Here is a 10,361-nt window from a genome sequence, read left to right on the forward strand (position 1 = left end):
GCAGGGAAATTTTGGAAAAAATCACGTGTTGACTCAATGCTTCCAACCAAAAGTATCACCTGTCACTTAACCTCACAATTCATTGGCCAAAGTGAATCATGTGCCCACACCTAACTGTAAAAGAGCAGAGAGGTGCAGGCCTCCTACCCCCGGTCCAAAATGTGTGACTAAAACTAATGACTACCACCCTCTAAAACAATCCTCCACAAAAGTGAATTGGAGTCTCCGCCTCTGCAGAGAGAAAACCACTTGCAACTTTAAAGGCTGTATTCTTTGCCCTCTTCTACAATAGCCCCCAAATCTCAAAAATTAGTATTGCCCAGCAACTTGACTTACGGTTATTAAAACAGCTCAGAGGAAAGCGTGGCCATGGACACTGGGGAAGTTCAGGAAGGTAACAGGAAGAGAAGGAATATGAATTGGACCTTGAAGGAAAGGATGTAGATTTTGAAAAAGGAAATGGAAACAATTTGGCGGAATCACACACTGAAACAGGAAAGGAGAGCGGCCAGAGGGCGTGCGCAGCCGCGAGCGGTTCGCCTCGCGGAGATGCGCCCGAGGACAGCTGCCGGTGTCGGCAGCTCGGAGACGGGCTGTGCCGGCCCGCAGGACAGAGACTGGTCTTTGTTCTACAGGAAATAAGGGCCACTGAAGATTTTAAGACGGAGCAATGATTGCCGAGTCAGAAGGTAAATCTGTTCATGGAGAGGTCGATGGATTGGAAGAGGAAAGGCTGCTAGAAACTAATTAGTCCACTGTTGTCGTCATCAAGGCCTAGACAAGGATGGTGACAGCAGGAATGGAGGGGAAAACAGCTGGGAACTTGTCAGAGGAGAATTTTAATAGGATTGGCTGTGTGACTAAAGGAAAAGAGAAAGGAGAGCAACCCGGCCCCTGCCTACTTCCTCCTCCCGTTCACACTGACAGAACTGAGGGCAGCCACTCAGGACCCTGCGTGTGTGTGTGTGTGTGTGTGGTGTGTGGTGTGTGTGTGTGGTGTGGGGGTGCGGTGTGGGTGGGTGGGTGTGTGTGTGAAGGAGGGAGGGAGGGAGAGGTGGGGGAAATGGAAGTCTGTGGGTGCCCATATAAAACTTTCTTTTTCATCTAGCTGCCTGTATTAACTTGGACTTAGGTACTATTAAAAGAGATTCAGTGTCCAGTACATTGGGTGGGGTTATAATAATGGGTGTCTACTATTTTTAGGATAAATGATGACTTTGCTGGTGAAATAGTATATTGCTGAACCAGTAGGACCATTTTGTGACTTTGGTGTTTTACTCTTAAAAATCTTCCTCTTGGACTTCGCAATTCAGATTGCCCTAGAACACTAACTAAATTTGGCTTTTCAGTCAGTTGGTGTCAACAATCTCTTCTTGACGTGTTCAGATTATACCTTTGAATCTCCCCGGGTCCAGCCCCTCAACCAGACTTCCCTTGCAGAATTGGAGTCTGTTGCCTCAAGTCTTACCATATTTTGCCTGCCAACATAGTTCCGGCAACACATTATTAATATTTGTAAATATTTTCTTTCAGATTGTTCAAGAGGTTTTGCTCATGGCGTTTTTCCAATTGACTGATTTGAAGTATCCCCATGGCCAGCTGTAATTTCTCCAAGTGACTCTACTTTCCGTACTCCCTCCTCTGTGCCTGGCAACTTGGCACGATAGCAGGTATTTCTGTCTTATAGGATTCCAAAAAAAATGTGTTTTATTCCCATCCCTCCTCCCCTTCTTCAAGAGCTGCCCACAGTCTATGCTGTCAACACAGTATTTGCCTTCTGTACCCAAGGACTTGAGCTGTGGGGGTAGACAGTCACCAGGGTAGCTGAGATATTTTTATTTGTAACTTTATTAAAGCCACCATTGTTTCCAAGTCAATTATTTATAAGAAAGAAGATAAATTTTAAAGAATGGTGTTTTAAAGAATGCCAATATTTTTTTCTTAAAAATAAATTGTTTAATACACATCCCTCACTGAAAGTCAACCCCAGATCAATTTTAATCGTAATCTGAACTACAGTATACTGAAAGTGATATCGTACTGATATAAGAATGCCCTAATCATAAACAGCATGGGGCACAAATAAACAATTATTTCTCTAGAGTTTGGAGCCGTATTTGGCCTGACTCTAGTGACGACAACCCTAACCACTACTCTTGGGTTCTCTCGCTTATAAGATGTCAAAGCACCATGAGACTTTAATTAGAACAGTGTGGGGCAGCCATAATAATAAATAAATAGATCACTGGAATAGAAAATAGATTCCAAAAAGATATTTATGCCTGTGAGGAGAATTTGGTACATGATGATGATAAAGAAAAGATGAATTATTCAGTAAATAGGGTTGGGAGAACAGAACACTTAGGGGGGGAAATAAATTGTGATCTCACCTCAAACAATATTTCAAGAAAATTTTCAGATGAATTGAAAAACTGTGAAAAATCAAAACTGTGCAAAGCAATCAAAATAATGTGGAATTATTAAAATATTGTACTCATTTATATTTTATACAATATTATTCAAACATTCAAAATAAGGTTTATCTATTTGGGCTAATATGGAAAGGCATCTTTGTTAAGTAAAATAATTTTCTGATTCTATAAATAGTATTAATTCCTTTTATGTAATATATGTGTATATATATATAAACACATACACACATACATTCATATATGTATACAAACACACACGCACATGCACACAAGGAAGAAGACGAGGAAGGACAGCCTTTACTGCTACCGGGAGACTGGTAAGGGCAGAGTTTGTGGGTGATTGGGACATCATCTCTTTTTTGTCTACACTTTACTTACTGCCTACTCTAATTTTTAAAAATGAAGCAGAAATCTCAATTAGGTTGAAATAAAACAATTTCTCCAAATCAAAAATACAATATTTGATACCGTCTTACGCTGATGAAATGAGACAAGAAAGACATTGTCAGTTCCTTCCAAAAGTCCTTCCTGCGTCATTAGGTGAGCTAGTGTTTCTCCGTGAACTTGAGCAATAGTTTCCCAGCTCCTCTCCCGCCTGCAGTCCAGGGCCCGTTATTCCCTCCCATCCATCTTCACAGAGAAGACCCGTGGAGAGCACGCGCTCCAGCCCTGGGCTGGGTCACCTTGGATGTCGCTTCTGCAGATTCTCCCATCTCAACTGCTGTATTGGTTTAGAGCATTTTGCATTTTTCCCCGATACCACAGAGCACATTTCTTTATACACTCTCTGCTTCACTACTCTGTTAGCATCATGAGGACAGGGACCAGGTCTGGGTTCTTCCAGACAGAAGCTCCATCCCTGGCGCAGTGCCTGGCATGAAGTAGATAAACAGATAATAAGGTAACTTTTTTTTTTTTGCAAGTTAGGGGAGGTAATAGGTTTATCTATTTATTTATTTCTTAATGGAGGCACTGGAGATTGAACCCAGAACCTCGTGCATGTTAAGCACACGCTCTATCACTGAGCTATACCCTCCCTCTACCCCTGACAAAAAGGTAAGTATACTGAATGAATGAATGAATTGAATGAATGGATTGCATAAATAAACAAATATGGACTAAATGAATGAATAACGCAAGACAGAATTCACCAGTTTAAAGTGTATCCACCAAGGAGAAAATAGAAACCATAAATATCATTTACATATAACCAGAGAGGATTTAAACACAGGTACCCGGAGAAGAAGCAGGCAATGACTGAACACCATCTCCTGATTTTCTTAGAGTCTTTTTGAACAAGAGGTGTGCCAGGAAGCGCTAAGGGATGAAGGTCAGATTTGTTATTTACAGAGCTGCCTGCATTTTCCAGCTATATTGCAGGTCAGGACTGGCAAGATAACAGGATACCCAGGAGAGTTCTTCTTTGATTCCGTAAATGAATGTTCTAAAAGAAACATATTGGTGAAAGACACGGCTCTCAGACCCTGGAAGGAGCATAATGCAGGACTGGCCTGAGGGAGGGAAAAAAATCAATAGCTTTAACAGAGAATGAGACCAGCTTCTTTATAGCTAATGTTGGCAAAGGGGGAAGCCTCAGGGGCACTGATATTGGCACTGTCTCCATCAATTTCCTCTGGCTCTGCTTGATAGCAGATACCAGCCGGGCTCAGGGATGCAGTGGGGTTAGGCGAGCCAGGGAGGGGGATCCAGGGAAGCCCAGCTGGCTTGTAGAGATGACTTCTTCCTGCTCAGTTCCCTCAGCGCAGCCTTTGGAAGCCCATGGGGCATCTACCAGGCAAGAGCCTGACCCTGGGAACATTAATTATATGCCTGAATCGAAATTAGGCCTCCAGTCAAGAGCTTTTCTTTCACCAGCCATTGTATTCTAGCCAAAGAATGAAAAAGAAGTGAAAAGACTTCAAAAATTAACATCCTACCATTGAGGCTAGATCCTCTCAAACCATGCAAAGAAGCCCTAGGCATAGTCTTCCCTAATCTAATTGGTTCATGGTAGGTGAAGGTTTTATTTCTTACTTTATTTTATTTTATTTTTTTACTAAAATAATACTATCCTCATTTACTCATGCAATTAGCACTCAGTAACACGTCTTACACATGTGACTTTAGAGAGTACATAACATGTACCACGTAGAGGTGAATACAGTGTTCACTGAAATAACGCTTCCTTGGTTCATGTATGCAACTAGCACTTTTAGGTAGATCTTTTATACATTAGACAAAGGTTTTAAACCTAAACTTTTTCCTTATCACAGGGGTTTGCATTCTTTAAGGAAAAGAAAATGGTTTCCCATGACAGTATCCATTAATCAAAATCAATAACCGTAACAGCAATTTTTTTTTTTAAGTTAAGGGAGGAGGAGGAACCATCTGGAAAGAGAAACTTGACTCCTCAGAAAGGAAAGCCCAGCATCCAAAATAAACAAGCCCTTTACCAGAAAAGCAAGGTCTTCTTAAAAAAAAAAAACAATGATATCATCTAATCTTAGCCTCTAGTATAGTCTTTCTGTTTGGGGTTTTTGGATTTGTTTATTTACTTATTTTTTAACATAGACAATCACTTTATATTCCAGACTTTCCTAACTTTAATTATGGCATCTTTCTAAAATCCACACAGTTGAGACGGGTGCTCGGAGCCATCTCTTCTTGGTCCATCTTTTATAAATAACAAATTTTCATGACCACTCATCTCTCATCACTCTAATTAACTACTTTGCCCCAATTTTGAGTGTAAATGTGCATATGATACCTATTGGTCATATACTTACAGACTTTCGTATTTATTTAGTATATGGTACAGGCAATCTACAACTATAGAAAATTCACTTAAAGGAAGTATGACTATAGGTCTATAGTATTTAAAGATAATTTAAAGTGAGAATAAATTAAATTACTGTGAGATGAGTAAGATTATTATGAGAAAGGAAATGCCCTATGTTTTCATTTTCTAGCATGTACTAGGAAACGTAAGACCGAATGATAAGTAAGCATTCTTTCACTTTACTATTTATAGAGAGAATTTATTGGCACCTACTGAAAGGTTGAAGACTGAGATGTGGCTTAATCCACTGTGATCACTTGGCACTTTAGACAGCTCTGTGAGCTGTAAGCTGTGAAGATGTCCACTGTGTAATACAAGGTAACTATTTGTACATGTGATTGAAAATATCTTTACATATCAACAAATAATGCTTTTAAACATGCTCTTGAAATGGAAATGGAAGATACTGTATGTTTTAGACATTTCGTAATTTATTTAATCAATTTCCTATTGTTAGACATGTATCGTGAGTAAAATAGTAATTAAAAAGACAGACTCAAAATGTAGCCGACTTACTTTGGGCAAGTTACTCAACCTCAGCTCTCTCATCTGTAAAATGAGGATATAACAACACCTCTCTGTTCCAGTTATTTTACTTTTGAAATGGATTAATTTGTGTAAATTGTTCAGAGCGGTTCCTGGCAGACAACAAGTACTTAATAAAAGGTTGGTGGTATTACTATTATAATTACTACTGACTATAATTAATGTCAGAGTGAAGAATATATTCCTATATGTGAAGTAAGAAATTTAGCACAGTACTTATTCACCACAAGAATGTTTTCTCCTTTATTTATATAATCATTTTCCTCTAATTTTTCTTATATTTTTGTCCTCCTCTTCATTTGTGAAAGTCTCTCATTTTTGTCTATGGATAATGGCTCTTTAAAGCCTTCAGATGAGGTACTAATTCTCTCTCTCTCTCTCTCTCTCTATATATATATATATATATATATATATTTTATATCCTTACATTGATTACATATTCAGTTTCTTTTTCACTTTATTTAATGCTTGAAAAAAACTCAATTTGTTTTCTTTTAATAATTGTCAGTTCTTGCTTTGTAGAAGATGTGTCTTTCCTTGCAATTTTGTTAGGTTGCCAGATGTTTGCTGATGTTTTTCCCTTAAGGCTATAGACAATCATTTTCAAAGACAGGATCTTACTCCGAATCTTCGTGTTATTATTCCCTTCTTTTTTCAGCAGTTTTCTCGCTCTCTGGACTGAGGTGAAAGCTTGCAGTCACACTCTGACCAGCCTGTACGGTCCCCTCTTTCTCTCAGTGACTCCGGGGTGGTACCCAATTAGCATCTATGCAGAAAGATGCTGACAGTGAGGACAACCCACCATGGAGAAGCACCCAGGTTGGAGAGTGATGCCCAGTTCTTCACTATTACAGGTTCTAAGTCTTAACGGACACATATTAGGAGCTGTGAAGCATTTGCCTACTTTTTTCAGGTGACCCCTTTTGTACAAAACAAAACTGTGATATATAAAGAAGTAATATGTTATAATAAATAGATTTTCTTGGTTTAACTGTCAACACCACCATTTACTAACTTTATGTGAGTCACTTAACTTTTCTGTGCATCTGTTTTCCTCAAGTGAAAAGTAGGAAAAATGATAGTAACTGAATGTATAGATTTGTTGTGAAGATTAACTGATTAGAATAAGTAAAATCTTAGAACCATGCCAGGCATCTAGTAAATACCACGTAACTGTTCGCCAGTATTGCCGTGACTTGCACCCTGAGGAGGTTTTTCCCTCAATCTGATTCCTTTATAATTAATGCCAATTATCTAAGATCTCAGTAGTGAGTCAGTTGTCAATTATGGTTTTTGATGTTGTAAGTTTTTAGTTTCTTCTTTGCCATCCCAGGTACTTTATGAAAAACATACTGAGAAGTTTGGAAATGATCTTTAGACTTTCTTGGAGTAAACTGGACCACGATTAAGCTGTATCTCTAACCCATAATTTCTGGAGACACTGCAGACTTGCTTTTACTAAAATGGATTTTGGAGTAATTTGCTAGCCTCTTTAGACTGAGGCTGAAAAACCAAGTTTATAAAAGTCAACGTAACAATTTATAATGTTGGAAATGTTCTATCCTAAAAAAAAAAAAAAAAAGAAGTATTGGGTAGGAAGTATACACTGTATTGATAGAGGCAGGAACACTCCCTTCATGCGCTGTGGTGAAACTCAGCTCTAGTCTGGAACCAAGCTTCAAATCCTACCTGGCCACTTCCAGTCTAACGCTGTTCGTGAGAGCGCCAGACTTTTCAGAGGAAATTATGAAGGCAAAGATTATACTGGCTCCGGAAACACCTGAACAGGTAAGAATTCTTTTTTCCTTTCTATCCCCTTAGTTTGCACAAGCCTATACAGAATGATTGAAAGAAAAGAAAAACAGATGAAGAAATGGCCCTTAACATCTACTATTGGTATTATATATGTTTTTTAACCCAGCTTTTATTTTGGAGTTTCTAACATTGTTTTTGCTTATATGAAATTCCAACAAAACATTAATTGCATAATAAAAAAAAAACTGAGAAGCACTTGGGAGCAATATTAAAATATGTAGCAGTTCAATAAATGATCACTTGTCCACTGAGGCAGCCACATCCACATTGACTTTTTAAATCTAACTTTTAAATGTCATGTCTTTTTTATGTGTATAAATTTGCAAGATGAATTGTGATTTAAATTACCAGGAATTAATAAAAATTGCTATCAAAGAAACTGTTGAGCTATTCAGTTACTCTTTACTGCACCAAACGAATGTCTTGCGCTATCTGAACAGTCATATTTCAAACAGAGTCAGCAATTTAAATGAGCCAGAGAATTGGTTAAATGTAAATTACACGGGTCCAAAACAACAGGGACGTAAATTATTTCTGTAGTAGCATTTTATTTAAGTTATGTGATAATTATCTCAACTCCAAACAAGCATACTTAGTGTTGTATGAAAACAAATTGGCGCTAGAAGAAATTTAGGAAGGAACAGGGTGTATGTGCTGAAAATCTGGCAGAATTACCTAACGTGTAGTGAAGAAAAGATTTGGCCATTGTCTAATTACTGAAATCTAATCTGGAGAACCAAATTGAGAAATGTTTTAATTAACCAGAAAATGAACAAATCTCTGCTTGATTATTGCTGCGAAGATGAAAGCTCAGGGACATCTCTGAGCATGTTTTGTTTTTAATGGTATGTTTCTTGTGTCTTTGCAAAGAATCTACCTCAGGAGTGTACACTGAACAGGGGTATGTATGTGTGCGTCTTCCCTCAAGTGAAAAATAAAAAAACACCGTGCTAAAATTGTGGAAAGCAGAGGACCACACATGTAAATGAAAGAAACTTTAGAGACTAAAATAAAACTAATGGCGTACCTAGAGCTCTTTATGGCAGTATGTGCTCTGATGAGGATGAGGGCAGAGTCAGGGGCTTTTATGTACGAGAAGCTACAAGGATAATCATGTCTTCAGCAAAAAGGCATGCATAAACTGTGCTGCGAGTTTCGCCTCCAAATGAGTGAAAGGGCAGGTTTGATGTTCCGAAGTTTACCCATACAGGAAGCAATTGAGTTTCCAAAGATGAAAGCTTGTGAAAGGTCCTGGGAACTAGCCAAAAACAGCTAACATCCCTGACAGGATATGATGGATGATAACAAACTATGTAAAGAACAGAGATGTAATCTGGGCTGCTTGATTGATCTTTTACAAAGAGAGATTTTAAATGTGCTTAAATATATGAAATCTTGAGTATTTTAATATCTAAGAATAAAGGTCTGTTTTTAGTGGTATTCATTATTTACCTCTCAGAGAGCAGTATGAATCACTTAAAAATGTAATACTAATTAATTAATATATCTAAAGTGATATTTTAAAATGAATGACAAATTTTAGATATAAAAGGTTGCTTAGAGCACTTTGTGTAGAAGATGGAGTCTCATACTGCCATTTACACTACTTTAATGTGTATCTCAGTAATGGTGTTGCGTAACTTTTATAAAAACAGAAATTCTAACTTTCTTTGTGTCATAATTTTACAACATCCTATTTCCTTGTACATGTAGTAAACACAGAAATTCCAACTTTCTCTTTCTTGTTATTTTACAAAATCCTATTTCTAAAATTCAGTCTCAACAATTCAAAACACAAAGTAAGGTTTCTCATCTATTTTCCTTCTTCTCATGTTCCATGTGTCTTTAAATACCCCAGCCCCCTCAGTTTGCTCTAATGAGGCATTCCTTTCCGCCTTCTTCCTGTTTCAAAATCTGTCCCCTCTCCTTCCCTGTGAAAACAACCCATCTCTGACTAATTTCTAAATTACTCGACCCTGCTAGGCAACTTTAAAAAAAAAAAAGATTCAACTTAAATCAAATAGATGACAGTAGTTTTTCATGTCACTTTTATGTCACTTTCCCAGTGAAAAGAGAGAGCATCGCTGGCATCTCGGAGCAGGTCTGATGCTCCCAGCTGGGGCTTGGTGTTCTATTAAACAGCAGTTTCACAGAACGTTAGTATCAGGCCAGGGTGCTCTGGGATCATGCTAGATCGAGGCAAAACCAAGACTACTCTCTAATGAAGTCTCAGCATGACAAAACCTAACCATTGTCGACGTCACAAAATGCCAGCTACCCCCTTGCCCCGATAATATAAATGATTATTGCTTATTTATCAATGACAGATTTAGCGGCCCTCTAGTCGTCTTTTTTTTTTCTGCTTAAAAATTCATTCATATTATATACTCAGCCATGGAATTAACCCCGTATTCTGACAGCACTTAACCCAGAGTGAACTCGCTCCTCCTTGAACACCTTCCTCAGGTCGCCTGATCCACACTCAGATCCTACCCTAGGTCCCTCCTAACCCGTCCTGTTGAGATACTCTATGGTTCTCTCATTGCAATGAGAAGGAAACCCAGTAGTGCTTGCAGTAGGTATGATCTTGGTGGTCTTTTGAGTAGAGGACACTGACACCGGATAACAACCAAAGTGTAATAGTGTACAAAATGAAAATTAGTGACTGAAGATGAAGATTTTCAAGGAAATAAATGGGCAATGCTGAGATCCTATTGGTCAGGTAAGAG

General features: G+C 38.3%; 1 long non-coding RNA gene across 3 annotated transcripts; it reads left to right on the forward strand.

Moving 5' to 3' along the window:
- Positions 1–582: 582 nt before the first annotated feature.
- On the forward strand, positions 583–7,971 carry LOC140696592 (uncharacterized). Of its 3 annotated transcripts, XR_012073086.1 has the most exons (5): positions 583–689; positions 1,534–1,670; positions 5,464–5,589; positions 6,476–6,730; positions 7,639–7,971. It is a non-coding gene; the product is annotated as an uncharacterized lncRNA (long non-coding RNA). The 3 variants fall into 3 exon arrangements; XR_012073085.1 differs by lacking the exon at positions 7,639–7,971 and having other exon boundaries at positions 6,476–6,805; XR_012073087.1 differs by lacking the exon at positions 7,639–7,971 and having other exon boundaries at positions 6,479–6,805.
- The last annotated feature ends 2,390 nt before the right edge of the window (positions 7,972–10,361 follow it).

The sequence above is a fragment of the Vicugna pacos genome, chromosome 5 (genome assembly GCF_048564905.1).
Source record: "Vicugna pacos chromosome 5, VicPac4, whole genome shotgun sequence".
Classification (NCBI taxonomy): domain Eukaryota; kingdom Metazoa; phylum Chordata; class Mammalia; order Artiodactyla; family Camelidae; genus Vicugna; species Vicugna pacos.